Genomic DNA, 13191 nt, shown 5'->3' with positions numbered 1-13191 from the left:
AATATAAAATAATGCTAAGGTTTCTGAAGTAACCATGATCTTACAGCATGACTGGTAAACATAAAGGCTGCAGCCTGCTGAGAACCACTATCCAATGGCTTAAGATCTCATAAGAATCTGTTTACTAAATTTTAAAAACAGGGAAAATCCTGTAAAACCCTATTATTATTATTATTATTATTATTATTATTATTATTATTATTATTATTATTATTATTATTATTATTGGCACAGTTTATCCCTGAGATAACACTGTCTGACCATCTGTACTGCAGTGTACATTAAAAGAAAAAGAAAAACAAAACAAAACAAAAACCCAAACAAAACAACAACAACAAGCTCCCTGTCACTTTGCTCAACTCTCACCTTGCTACCCCAGCATAATAATGCAAGAGGTAAAGTGGGTTACAGAACTAAATTATTACAATTTTGTCTGGCTTCTGAGTGAAAGAATGCATTGTATAGACATGAAGTGGTAGCATTAGAATGTTTTCTCTTTGAGAGTCTGCTGGGGATTTGAAGTATACTCAGCTCAGTAGATATCTCCACATAAAGTACTTTTGTTGAAAATCTGCTTTTCTCCTGCTTGTTATTATTAAGCAAACAGCCAGTCCTTTTGAAAATTGTAAAGCAGTTGCTGTTTTTCTTTTCACTCTAAATTCCCATTACATTTCTTTGTGTCTTTTATACTTCTCTGCTTTTCCTATTGAGCTCACCTCCCTTTTTGCAACCACTGATATCAAGTCTCATGCATTTAGTGTTTGATGAATTATACAACTAGATAACCCAAATATACTTCCTACCCTTTCTTCCTCACCATTGCCACACTGACCTCTACATCTCCCTTGTCATTTGCTCTTTCATTGAACTTTGATTTCTGAGAATCTATGGTTTGATATTGTACTATAATATTTTGGCTTATATTTGACTCTTTGGTGGAGAGATGAAGAAAGGACAGAGGAGAACTCACATTAAAAGAAGCCTTCTTTATTTACAAAGGGGTTGGGTGGAGGGAAAAACTTGATCTTTGGGTATTCTGATCCTAACCAGAATAATGAACACCTGTGGTCTTAGAATTTTGATACTGCAAATGAGGTCATTATGCTTTCATTGTGTTTAGTTTAAATTTACCTAATTTAAGCAACTTCACATGATGAAGAGGCCCTATCATGGACGTAACCCAATAGTGGACAGGTATGCTGGTCAGGATGAGCCTCAGGAAGGGGCTCAGCATTTCTAGTCCTGTTTGTAGAAATACAGGGGCATATATTTTTACTTTACCTTAAGTTTTGAACTTGGTTATTCTAGGATTAATTGATCTGAATATTATGTCCTCTAAATAAATCCTGCCATATGAAAGGATTATGTTTGGCAAGTACTAATAACATGTTCTCTTCAAAAAACTGACAATTTCCCTTTTTAATGCCATTCTCTTGGTTTTCTTAAGAAGTATTCAGTTTGAGACAGACAAGAAAACGCCACCAAATGAATTAATTAGTCCAAAACTCAGTAGTAATTCTAACACATGGCATTCATCTCTACTTGCTGATTTCTCTTTCTATTGCACAGTTAATCCTTCTTCACATATTTTTGTAAAGCGGATTGACTTGTTTAACATTATAATGAAAGCCAATCTAACAATAACACTGTACTTAAGGTGTCTATATGGAACAGACCTCCTCTGGGTGCATTGTGTATGGATTCCTTTTATCCTGTGAAGAAGGTTTTTAATGTTCCTGCAAGAGATTAGACCAAAGTGCACTCCTTTCTCTGATGAGTAACATGCTTACCTTTCCTGAAAAATATGTCCACTATTAGGGAAATATAAGTTTGTCTTCCATTGGATGTCAATAGTCCTGCGAATGCCCATGTGTTACTGTGTTACTATCCAAGATATAGAGCCAAGGTCATGACAGTATTAGGCAGTGTTTTGAATTTAGGCAGTGGATCTTAGTGGAAGAAAATTATGTCACCATGCATGCATACAGCATTGAAGGGAATATTGGTTCCTGCAAATGACCCCAATGTTTCCTGCTAGGATGTTAGACTTTGCCACCTGCTCACAGATCATTAACTTCAACCACAGAAACTAGAAACCAAAACATCTTTCATTCTTTTAAGTTGAGTATCCCTGGCATTTTGTCACAGTGATGAAAATCCAAAGAACCCAAATTCTTTATCTCTAAGATTGTATTTCAGCTGTTATAAATAACTGAGATAGATTTCCAAAGTGGCTGTACTAGTTTGCATTACCACCAGCAATGAAGGCATGTTCCTCTCTCTCGACATCCTTGCCAGCATGTGGTGTCACTTGAATTTTGTATAGTACAGCCACTTTGGAAATCTATCTGGCACTATCTCAAAAAGATGGGAATAAGGCTTCCTGAAGACCCAGCTATTCCACTCCTTGGAATATACCCAGAAGATGCTCCAGCACACAACAAGAACATTTGCTTAACCATGTTTATAACAGCCTTATTCACAATAGCCAGAACATGGAAACAGCCTAAGTATCCCTCAGTAGAAGAATGGATAAAGAAACTGTGGGGCTCTAAATGAGAGAAGCATGGGAGAATAGCAAAGTAGAAGGATCCAGAGGTCCTAGACACCTACAAGTAGAACATTATAATAGGCAGATTTGGGCCCAGGGGTCCCGCTCAAACTAAGGCACCAGCCACGGACAATACAGGCGGTAAACTTTAAGCCCCTACCCAGATCTAGCCAACGGTCAGAACATTCTCCACAGTTGAGTGGAGAGTGGGATATGACTTTCTCACGTACTCTGGTGCCTCACATTTGACCATGTCCCCTGGAAGGGGAGACCTGGTGGCACTCAGAGGAAGGACAGCAGGTTGCCAAGAAGAGACTTGATACCCTATGAGCATATACAGGGGGAGGTAATCCCCCTCAGGAACAGTCATAGGGGAGGGGAATAATGGGAAAATGGGGGGGGGGGGAAGAATGGGGGGATACAAGGGATTGGATAAACATTGAGATGTAACAAGAATAAATTAATAAAAAATTAAAAAAAAAAAGAAACTGTGGTACATTTACACTATGAAATACTACTTAGCTATTAAAAACAAGAAATTCCCAAAATTTGTGGACAAGTGGATTGAACTAGAAATGATCATAATGAGTGAATTAACCCAGAAGCAGAAAGAGTTAAATGGTATATACTCACTTTTATCTGGACACTAGCCCAAGGGGCATGTTCCATGAAAGTCTTCACTTACCAGGAAAGTAGGACAGAGGGGATGACATCCTACTGGGACTCTAGGTGAGAGAGGCATGGGAGAATGGGGAAATAGAAGGATCCAGAAGGTCCTAGAAACCTACAAGAAGAACATTATGATAGGTAGATCTGGGCCCAGGGATCCTGCTCAAACTATGGCACCAGCCAAGGACAATACGTGTAGTAGACGTCGAACTCCCACCTAGATATAGCCAATGGACAGGACATTCTTCACAGTTGAGTGGAGAATGGGGTCTGACTTTCACATGAATCTGGTGCCCCGTATTTGACCATGTACCCTCAATGGGTAGACCTGGTGGCACTCAGAGGAAGGATAGCAGGCTGCCAAGAAAAGACTTTATACCCTATGAGCATATATCAGGGGAGGAGGTCCCCCTCAGTCACAGTCATAGAGGAGGGGAGTAAGGGGAAAATGGGAGGGAGGGAGGAATGGGAGGATACAAGGAATGGAATAACAATTGAGATGTAATATGAATAAATTAATAAAATACATTTAAAAAAGAAAAAGTTAAGTTTGCAATAACTGAGAATGGAAAGAGCTATTGATTATACAAATACAGCATAAAGTATAATAATTATTTTGTCCCTAAAAATAAATAAATAAATAAATAAATAAATAAATAAATAAATGAGATGAGCTGATACCTATCAAAACTGATGCTTAAATATAAGCTGACAAATTCACTTTAAATTTAATTGTGCTATGTATTTAGATTCCTGTTTGTACTATTAATTTTCGTCAAAAAAATTATAGAATAAAACAAAGCCTACATATTTACAAACTTATAGACTGGTTTATGATCCTCAGTTTTCAAGATAAATATAAAGAATACTATGGTAATCATAGCCTAACACTAAAATTTATTACAGGTTACATATTTATACTTTACTAAAAATGGACTTTTTTCTTTCTTAATACTTTCCTTCATTCATTTATGTTATTACCCATTTGCTATTATTGTAATGTTTCTGTTATATATGTTGTAAAGGCCCTGATAATATGAGCATAAAATATTCAGACTCATTCATATTCTGGTAGTAGGAATGCACGCAACAAATGTTGGTATTTAATGAATATTGCTTGAGCCAGTTGAAAGGCATTTAAAATGCTTAAGGTACATTTCTTCAGGAATTCCTCATAAGCACTTTAGGAACTCTTTGGCCTTATTGCTTTGTTCAAATATTCTCATCAATAACATCATAGACTCCTGACATTAGTGATCTTTTGCACTTAGTCTCCTAAATATGGAGTGGATGCATTTTACAAGGAAGACTCAGTGCTCTGTGGGAGTGTTGTTCAAAGCGCTGACTGTAAATATGTGTCCTCTGAGTTTACACTGGGCAATTAGCCATGGAAGTCAAATATCCTCAAGTAACTGGGTAAAATTGCCTTTTGATTAAGCATTTTCTAGAAAGACTGAACAGCAGCCGTCTGTTTAATTTTTAAATTATAATTACATTTTGTGCCTTGATTCTTCCATTGCATTCCAATCAAATGTCTCTTTCCTGACACGAGTTAAAAGTGTTAATATTATGAACCCTGTTCATGGAACAAGGAGATTTGATTTAAGTCTCGTTTCCAAAATCTATCACTGTAAAATCATTGACAGGACATTTTTTCTCTTAACACCAATTACATGCCAAACATCATCCTCGGTAATTGTCACAGCTTATTTTATTTAATGCATCATTAGCCAAGGCTACAGAAGTATGCAGTTGGCAGAATATTCAAATCCATGTGCTTAATTAAAAAATGTACCTTGACCTTCTCTGCTTTTCCTTTTGCCTCCCCCATCCTCTGTAATCATCTTGTTGTCTCTCTCTTCTCAGCATCTTTCCTGGAAGGCATATCAAAGAGTGTATTTCTTAGCTATAAATAAGTACACAGGCCAGGGAACTGATTATATGTGAACTTCACTCTCAATATTCTATGAAAAGCAAACTTTCTTGTTAAGACATGGACCCCAGCCAAGAAAATTTATATTCTTAATAGCAAAAGAAACTGAACCGGAGATCTCCCATACTCATAAAACTATCCTAAAATTTGTGGCCCAACTTAGAAAATAATATGCGCAGAGTTCAGCTAAGTTTGCATCATGACATAAACATGCACAAAAGGAGAAATGCCCTTGTTTACCTGAAATGGAAACTAAATTGTCCATCTGTATTTGACCTGGCAATGTTCTCACAGGACTCAAGCAGTCATAGCTGAATATTATAACAAGAAAAATGGAATAAAATGTCACAGTGACCTTATTGGGACAGAAGCCCATGCTGTTCTCTGTATACAGACACTGCATAAGCACAGAGAAAGTTGACATTCTGATGACCTGTCAATTTCCAGGAAGTCCTGTGAACACTGGCAGGCAACCTGAGTTGACTGAAGGTTACCCACGATTCACTGATTTGAGAATTGTAACCGAAACGTAGATGGTCTTCTCTTTTTTTTTTTTTTAATTTTATTAATTAATTTATTCTTGTTACATCTCAATGTTTATCCCATCCCTTGTATTTTTCAAATGATGTGAGATACCAGAAAGCAGAGCAGCCCGCGCTTTCAAATTTAGGTCAGCATTCTGTAAATACAGCGTGAGAATACTACCTGGTTTCAATACTGTAAATCTGTTTTTTAAATAATTCAATATATTTTAAACTATTTTCCATAAATACTTTCTTTGGATAAACACTGCCTGTCTCACTTGAGATGTGCCTGTGATCTTCAGCATTGGTCTCTTGCTGCAAAACAGGTCAAGTAGGAGAGCCAGCATTTTTTTCCCCTTTAGCTCCTTTGAAGAATATCCCAGCTTTTCTTTTGCATTGGGTCGTTTCTACTTTTATCAAATTTCTAGTGTCTCTTGCCAGTCTGAAAACTTTCTGCCTCTGTAGAATTGCCTGCCTGATTCTTTCTCTACCCTCCAAAACTTTTATCCTGAGGCATACATAATTTACTCTTCAATGCTTATTCAACAAGACTTCCCACAGCCTTGCTGAAAAGCAAATGCTGGCCAAATGGAATTCCTGTGTGGACTTCTTTCAGAATCACATCTTCCAGCCAGTGGTCCAGCCAAAGAACTATCTGGGCAGCCTCCCTAGCTGTCATACTTTTCAGCCTCTCTGGCAGGCAGCCCAACATGCAGTCTGCCAACACCCCTGTCTCCATTTTCACCGGAGCACAGATCTTTAAGGACTTTCTCTCAACTCTCAGAGCCACTTAGAAGGAGCTCTAGCCCTGTCTCTGTCAGTTTCCTGTCCAAACTGAATTCCTGCTGCTTTCAAACTTTGCTAAGGGGAAACATCTGTTTCTCTGTGGGTTTGCTTCAGTTTCCATGAAGGCACTGAGGTGGTTTTGTTTCTATTTCTTTTTCTTTCATGAAATGTTAGCCATTCCAGCAGCCATGTTCTTTGTGGTTTCCCATAGATCAGGCTTTAACTTTGAATGTGTTACTATTTTATGGAGTTTCTTGGGAACAAAGGCCAGGGCAGGGGGAGGAGGGTTGACCTTTTGAGGCTGGGATCTTCATTGTGATATTGAACAGAATGTATTGTATTGTTTAGCTCTTTCCATCTTCCCAAATATCTGTCAGCTTCAGCTAACCCTATGAACCATTCTACATGCCAGTCTTTGGAGAAACTTTCTCAGCTCCTACACTTATTAGTCATTACTTATTTTAAATAATGTTTGGCTATCTTAACAATTTAGTTAGATACTTAAATACATAAGTATCTACCTAGCCATCTGATCTCTCATCTAAAATGAGACTACCTGATGCTACTAAGTACCCTCCAAAATTCTGAATTCTAAAATTAACACACATTTCACTGCCTGGAATGTTTTTCTCAATAATGTTCAAAGACTGTTCTTCAACTTGCTCGACAAGCTTTTACTTCATAAAGTGTTATGAGGATACAGAAGAAAAGGAGGGTTTGTGGAAGACCACTAGAAGAAAAAGGTTGGGATTCAGAAACTGGCCGTGTTTTGTTTTGATCTGAGATATTACAAAAACAAAGATACCATCTTGGACAAAGGCATGAATCCGCTATTGAAAACATATATTCTCCTTGTAGAAGTCAGTGTTTGACTCCCAGCACACATATCAGATGGCTTACAACTGACTATAACTTCATCTACAGCAAATCCTTGTAAACCTTTGCCTTGTTCCTTTGACTTCAAGGGCCAGCTCTCAACTCAATCAATACAATGCTCACTTTATATGAGTGTTGAAATAAATCCTCTGACTTAAATTTTAACTTTTAAGATGTTTGATTTCATTTTAAAGCATGTAATATAATACTTATTGTCTTTCTTATTTCTTTGTGTCAGAAACACATAGTTGTATGTTGGCCTGTAAACTTTCTTCATTTTCTTCTCCATCTGTTGTTACATGGAAAACTCTTATTTCATATGTAGGACACTAATTCATACACATAGCTTTCTGCAGAATGGCTGGTTTCGAAAGCAACAACACCTTTCCTACTCCTAATCCTTGGTAGCTAACACAGAGGACTTATGGTAGATAGTCAGAGTGAGGTAGTGGTGATGTCCAAGTGCATATTTCTGCCCTTCCTTCCCTACAGATTTAGAGTCGGTATCTACCTTTACCTACCTTCAACTAAGATCATATTTCCTATAAATCTTACTATAGAATGTTTATTCAGATTACTTTAACTCTTTTCTTTCCATTCCTCTTCAAGTCTGATGCAGTATCATATGGCATCTTATATTATTCAGAACTTCAAATCAGCTTTTGAATAAATTTTATTCAAATGTCCTAATTGTCAAGTCTCATCTCCTGGGAATCTGATATATGTAGCTAGCCACAATTGTTCATATTTCCAAGAAAGGCTTATTGCTAAACATAGGAAAATTTTTATCTTTGTAAGCAACAAAACAAAACAAACAAATCAAAAAACAAACACAAACAAACAAACCCCATGCATTTCCCACTATTGAATAAGATTTTCTCAAGACAAAAGTGTGGGAGGAAAATATTGTTGACTAAGACTGAGACAAGAGTCCCTAGATGTAACAGGGGACAGAATAGTGGAGATACAAGCAGGGAGGGAGAGAAGATATATAACTGGTCATCAGAAATGTGGTAAGAGAAAAGCCACCCAAAGGAAGGGACTCCTTACAACAAAACATTATAAACATACAATAGGAAGACTCAACCAAGGCTTGAAGTTATCACCCCCAAGATATCAAATAAAAGAGCACATTTTCTGAACAGGCAAACACTGTGATGCTTGCAATTAGTCTTTGTGAAGTTTTGGGCTAGATGGACCTTCCAAGCCTATAGATTACAGTGTAGGGTGCACTTTGTAGAAACATATCAAAGACACTATACCTTTATGTTTGCTAATGGCAGAGCCAAAAGGGGCTCTCTTTATGGCATCTGTCATTGAAACCATCACAAAGGATGAAGGAAGACGCAAAGACACCTGCAGTTTGAACTGATTGGAAAGTGCACACTAATGAAAACCTAGCAGGCTGATTAGAGAGCAACTAAGACAGTTAATTGAAAGACGTTCAGAAATGTATGACTAGCAGAGTGAGCAGTGAAAAAGTTACTTGATAAGCTCATGAATGAGGAAAAAAGCACCTTGTATAACTCCACTCTACTCCAAGGGAGCAGATACTGTTTAGGTCAGGTCAGACCATCTGTGACAGAGGTATGAATCCCTCAGGTCATGTGTTTGTTTTTGACAAATTGTCTTACACACTGGAAGCTTGGATTTTGAGTATTTCTACACAGACCCAAGGAGGTAAAACAGATCCTGAAATAATTAAGAAGGTTTCCTTCTAGTTGTAATTACCTATGTTTGACTAAAAAAAAGAAAATAATAGAATTCTTAAACCTCATGTTATGGGACTATGTGTGTCTTGCCATACATGAACAGACCTATTAAGATAGAACAATGCACATATATACTGAGAACGGCAGGAGCTTTATATCCAAGTAAAGTGAAGGCATTCAGTAAGAATTCTAATGTGGGAAAATAATGGAAACTTTCACGACCTAAGCCCTCGGCCATTCTTAAAGGTCATGGGCTATGATTTCATATCTCACAAGAAATTACAACGTCAGGATCAGTGTTTAAGCTATGCTTATCTAGACAGTCTATGACAAGTTAACTTTAGTGAATGTGTGTGTGTCTATGTGTGTGTGAGTGAATGAGTAGGTGTGTGTGTGTGTGTGTGTGTGTGTGTGTGTGTGTTCTCAACACCTTGAAAATGGATGGCAGTCTTTTATAAATATTAAAGTAACCTGTAAGTACAGTAAAGTTTGGTTAATTTGCTGATCTTTGTTTAACACTCTGACAAGTGGTGGGTAGTTGTGAAAAACAATATTTTGGTCAAAGTCACTCTTTTATCACTTTGTAAGTCCTGTGATTCAGGGCATGTTTTAGAATCTGCCCCACTGCCATACACTTATGTTTAAATTGGAGGTAAATACAATCACATCTACCTTCTAGAACTGAGGAACAAGTTAAATTTATTCCACACAAAGCCTCTAAGTTAGGATTAAATCAATGTCAGTCATACAGCAAATCCATAAACAATATTAGCTATTATTGAGAGTGACACTATTTTAAGTATTTAATACCTATTTCTGCTTTAACATGTACAGTTTGATGGGCATATAAAATTAGTAAAAACTTGGAAGTATCTCAAAAAGAGTACAAAGTGCTAATGTTGTTTGATAAAACAAATTAATTAGAACCCAAATTATATCATAATATAAATTTGTTAACTGGGCCAAAATGTCCCAAAAAATTGGGAATTTCTGTGTTTCAGCTCAGTGAATAATTTGTCAGGGAGAGTAGTTTTCAGTGATGTCCTCACATTAATATGATGTTTTAAAATAAATTAATTTGTCTCTTTGAAATTAAATTAAAGCAGAATTTTAAAAATAGACTCACAAAATGAGATCTAAAATGGTTCTTGCATGTGTGTTGAAATAGAAACCAACCTTGAGAAGCCATGTTGCTGAGGCAATCCCTGCCCTGGATATGGGATTAAATGAGTTTACAATTAGTCTTCTCATGATAGGGTAATGTGATTTTGCTATTCTGAGATAGAATGGTAGATGATGATATGATAATTTTTAACCTTGTTCCATTGATCTCAGGCTTTATATGAATGTAGATTAATTCTAGAAGTACCCTATGCTTGAAGTGATACTAAGCTTCAGTCATAATGTATTTCCTAGCCATGGGGTTTCAGATATTGTTACTGAAAAAAAGAACTTCAAAGGTGGATTTGTTTTATTAGTTTTATGACTATAAATGAGTTTTGTAGAAAATTTGTTTTGTTTCAAAAATAATCATTGTAGTTTCTTTAATTTCTTTTTAAATAGACATTTATAATCATAGAATTCCACTTATACATTGACAAATTACAAAATTATGTCATATGCATTGCCCAAACTTAATCAACATTTTGTTGAGAAATAATTTATACAAAATTTACATTTTCATATGTCTGATGCATTTCACTAGTACAAATCATATATTTTTATCCAAACAACTGTCCCATCAAACAAAGTGCATATTTATAAATCTTAATTCACACTCAATGGGTATGGAGCTATAAGAGCTTAAACTGCAGTTTTGCACAACTCTAATTGTAATGACAAAGCGTTAATGTTGTTACTGCATTCTGCTGCCTGGGAATAGCTTAGGGAATTTCCTGTGTCAACGGGACTTGAAGAGCATAGGGAAAAAAAAGGGGGGGGGGACGGACTATTTTTTGTTGTTTACTGAAGACTACTTTAACTGCATGTTACATAATGTGGTGTGGTTTGAATGAAAATATCTCCCATAGGTTTGTATGGCGTGTCAATATTAGGAGGTGTAGGCTAGTTGGAGTAAGTGTGGAGTTGTGGGAAAATGTGTGTCACTAAAAGCATGCTCTGAGGTTTCATATACTTAAGCCAGATGCAGTGTCTCTCTTCCTGCTGCCTGCCAATCCTTTCCCAGCACTGTCTGCTTGTGTGCCACCAGGCTTCTCACCATGATGATAATGGACTAAACATAGGAGACTGTAAACCAGACCTAATTAAATGTTTTCTTGTAAATTACATCATTTCCAGATATAATTGTTGTCTCAGAACTTTACTGCAGAATCAGCTCACCCTTTCTAGCTCTTTCTGAACTCTGTCTGGCTGGTTCAACTCAGCTATTATACTGGGTTAAACTCCTCTTCAAACTGACTGATTCAATCTGGCTTCTCTCAGCTTTTGACTGAACGTTGGGCACCAGACTTAAAGATTACTGTTATTCTCCCAATATAGTTGTTGTCTTGGAATTTTACTGCTGAATAAGCTCACCCTTTTTATATGTTTCTGAATTCTGGCTGATTGGTTTGACTCAGCAGTTCTTGCTGCAAGTCCTCTTCAAACTGACTGATTCACACTGGCTTATCTCACTTCGCACTGAATTGCTCTTCTTGGCCTCACAGTTTCTCTGGCAGTCTCCTCTAATCTTCTGGCTCCTTCTCATTCTCTGGCTCATTCTGTCTTCACCTGTGTCCAGCTTGTTCTCTCTGCATTCTGACACTTTAAAATTTTCCCAGTATGAACTGCCTATGGACTCCATCAACTGAACTGCCATGAACTCAACTCTACTGGTCTACCTTTCAACTGATGAGCAACTGATTGCCTGACTCCCCCTGTGCTCCCTTAAATATCTTCTATTACCTGTGCTGTTTTCATGAGAGTTGGCAGTATTCTATCTCCTACTCCTTCTGTCAATAAATTTTTCTCTGATTCATCACTTTGGGTACCCAAATATTTTCCTTTATAACAGTTGTAGTGGTTGTGTTTCTTGACAGTCGTAGAAATCCTAAGACACATACCCTTTGTCAATGTGTTTTCTCCTAAGTATTGATATTTTAATCTTCTCATGTAATTTTTAAAATTGTATTATTACTCAAAATGGATATTTTCCTTTAATTTCTAGGGGCACTGTCTCAGACAAAGGCATGCTTCGGAATTATACCACTTAAATTTGGTATCAAATTGTACTGTTTATCAGAACATTAATCAGGAAGTAGGATGGCCCACATATTTCTAACTTGCAAAGCATGGTTTCTTATAGAAAAGACAATCATAATTCAGAAATTGTCTCTTCTAAGAAACAAATAGTTTCCCTTTATTTAACTCATCTTAGTAACCAAGGATCAATTCTAAAATTAGCCATTTTTTTTTGTTTCAAATAGTATTCATAGTAGATGTAATCCTTAAAACACAGATTATATTGACATACTATTCTCAAAGATCTATTTACCCTTCCATTGTCTTTAGAAAATTTTGCTTCAAATCTCATCTCAGTTCAAAGAAATGATAGTTTCTTCTCTGTCTCTGCCATCTTCTTTCTGCTCTGATTTACTCTTCTGTTAGTGGGGCTTACAGCTTAATGAAAAGACATTCAATAATTTCCAGTGATCTTCTAATGGACTTCATTTTCCTTTCTGCTATTTGTATTCTTTTAAAAAAATACAGGTAGATATTGGTGATGATAAATAAACTATTTTCTTTAATTTACTGTGTGTATATGTGCACATGTGTGTGCTCACTCATGTACATATGTGCAGATATGCCTGTGATCTGGAGTAAGGAGTCCTGTCACTTTGTGGGATCCAGAGATCATACTCAGGTTCTCAGGCCTGTTTGCCAATGCCTTGACCTCCTGATTGTAGAGTTTAAACTTCCTTGGTTTCTTAGTTAACTATTTATATTTTTCTTTATTCCTCATGTTAGCAAATCATCCCTTCTATATTCTATTCAATTTTTTCTCAACCATTCTTCCCATTGGTGCATTATAACCTTTCAATGTCCATCCAACTTCCAGGGGATTGAACCCAAGGTCTTGAGTGTGCTAATTAAATGATATAACAGGGCAAAATCCCAAGCTCATTTAAACATTTTTCAAGA

Source organism: Acomys russatus, chromosome 23 (assembly GCF_903995435.1).
Source record: "Acomys russatus chromosome 23, mAcoRus1.1, whole genome shotgun sequence".
NCBI classification, from domain to species: domain Eukaryota; kingdom Metazoa; phylum Chordata; class Mammalia; order Rodentia; family Muridae; genus Acomys; species Acomys russatus.
The sequence above is the reverse complement of the archived record's forward strand: the minus strand, read 5'-3'. Positions refer to the sequence as shown.